Genomic DNA, 2,500 nt, shown 5'->3' on the forward strand with positions numbered 1-2,500 from the left:
ACAATATTTCGAAGACAGGTGATGTGCGTGCAAGTACTTGCCTGAGATCATCCATAAACTAATGCAGGTGAAGGCCGAACGGGCGGGGTTGCAGTCCGACCTTTCTGCTTGTCAACAAGGTCGGCCTAAAGCATATAATATCAGTTGACTTCATTTTCGACACCAAAGACTACTGGCTCATCAACATGAAACTTGTTAGTATTTAGGTGAAATATATCTGTGATTTATACCATGTTGAACATTCATGCATTACATCTTGTATAGATAGATAAATGAACTGATAGATAAATATACAGGTATATAGATAGATAAATAGGTACACGTGTGCGCGTGCATATATTTACGGGAAAGATATTTTGCGTTTTCTCTTTACTCTGCACAAGCGTATTATTGCTTGAGTAGCCACTGTGGCTGCAGCCGCCCCTCAGTACAACTTCGATGCTCCTCGTGCTGCGTCCAGTGAGGAGCGGGAGCGTCAAGGACGACCGCGTCCACGAGGAAGACGGAACTTACAGCTTCGACTTCGAAGCTGCCAACGGCATCCGCTTTTCCCAGGCTGGATCCCCCGACGGTGATGAGGACGCTGCGATCGAGGCGGGAGAATACACGTGAGTAGTAGTAAAAACGATGTTCGTATTCATCATTTCATTTAAATTTACATTATTCATATTCTATATAAGTTCTGACGTATGTTCTAAAATAGCAGTTGATATGCTTACAGGTACACTGCTCCTGACGGCCCTGAAATCCACCTCCAATTCGTGGCTGACGAGAGCGGCTTCCAGCCCCAGTTCGACCTCCTGCCCATGGCTCCCGAGTTCCCCCACCCGATCCCTCAGTTCGTTCTCGACCAGATACCAATGGCCGCCGAGGAGGACCTCAACCGAAGCGACGAATCCGATGAATTTTCCGCTCCTTCCAGACTCTACGGCCGACCCAACTGAATTTTGATCTCGACTGTGTATTTATTATATCTAGTCAAAATAAAATTCTCAAACTGATCCCTTGTAGTAACTGACCTTTCGGGAACCATGATTTAGCTTCAGAAAGTGGTGGAAAGATACGAAGATTTAAAAAATAATAATAATAATAAATAAAAAAAGCATTCGACTTCAGTATCAAAATCACTCAGCAAAATTCAATCTCATGAATATTTGATCACCCATTTCATCCTAAAAATGCGAAATCTACTGTAGTGACCGCTACTCCAGACACTATCAATCGCCCAAGACCAGTTTTATATCCCTGGCACTGACACTCAAAACATTTCAGTCACTTTACTTTTTACAAACGTTCCTATTGCAGACAGACCTTTGGGGGGGGGAAAAGTGTCCTCTGCGTAACAAAGCATGGGATATATTCGTTCAGTTTTAGCCCTTATCACCTCAGCTCTTACCCTTCATACCTTTTTCTCTGGTAATTTATGCAGGAATTCACTTGGAATCAGTTTAGTGCATCCAACTGTTTGAATGTTAGCAACTTTTGATCAGACTCCGACCTAAATTCAAACTGGAGTTGTTGTTTTTTTCATATATGCATTATGTATGTATATGCATATTGCAGAGACAGACGTAAAAGCACCTGTGTGAGTGTACTATCTATCATATCTTCAAAATCAAGAGCATATTCACCCTCGATATAGTATTTGTATAAAGTCGAGCATGCTCATCACTTTCGATAGCCACAGAGTGTTTGTGTTTGTTCTAAACAATGTCTGGTGATTATTATGTAATCAGTTATATAATGAAAGTCAACCAGTATATATCTCAAGAAGCTCATCATTAATATTACCATTATTCCTATCATCATTATCATCATTATCATTATCATTGTTAATATGATTATCTTATTCATATTCATTATCATCAAACTTACTATCATTATTTTTTTTATCATAATCAGTTTTATAATTATCGTTATTATCATAATCATTATCATCAATACTACTACTATCAATATTTTATCATCACTATTACTCTTAATATTCTCGTTATCATTTTTATTATCATTACTCTTATCATCACTATTATCAATACAATCTTTATTAGCTTCATCATCACCATCATTACCATTATGATCATTATCACAATCATCATCATCATAATCATTCTCATTATTTGCTTATCTGCACCGTACAATAATATTACCACTGCAAAATAATCACCCTTCCTAACTGACATAACTTAATCGGAATAATCTTGGGACAAAAATTGTAATAGGATGATATAGACAAATAAAATATGCATGCAATAAAATGAGAAATGCATGTACAATACAATAAAGAAGAGTACACATAATTCAAATTCTATAGAAAAAATAGGGAAACCATCGCATATGCAAGGGAAAAAAAGAAAGAATGGATTATTCGAAGAGGAAAGTGATCAGTGAAGGTGAAGGTTTCCGTCTGTGGGTGTGGAGATTTTTTCTGCCTTGTCCGTCGCAAGGCCGTTCCCTGTTCTATATAAGACTGTCTGCCTTCGTTTCAAGCACCAGTAACCCC

At 38.3% G+C, this 2,500-nt stretch overlaps 2 protein-coding genes across 2 annotated transcripts in view; both read left to right on the top strand.

Moving 5' to 3' along the window:
• LOC113830179 (cuticle protein AMP1A-like) overlaps positions 1-2,500 on the top strand; it is a 122,797-nt gene that overhangs the window by 99,014 nt on the left and 21,283 nt on the right. The window lies entirely within an intron of this gene.
• LOC113830176 (cuticle protein CP14.6-like) overlaps positions 2,433-2,500 on the top strand; it is a 1,355-nt gene continuing 1,287 nt past the window's right edge. The window contains exon 1 of the mRNA XM_070128781.1: positions 2,433-2,500. This exon is cut by the window's right edge and continues 21 nt beyond it. The gene's annotated coding sequence lies outside the window, so the exon portion shown is untranslated.

The sequence above is a fragment of the Penaeus vannamei genome, chromosome 13 (assembly GCF_042767895.1).
Source record: "Penaeus vannamei isolate JL-2024 chromosome 13, ASM4276789v1, whole genome shotgun sequence".
NCBI classification, from domain to species: Eukaryota; Metazoa; Arthropoda; class Malacostraca; order Decapoda; family Penaeidae; genus Penaeus; species Penaeus vannamei.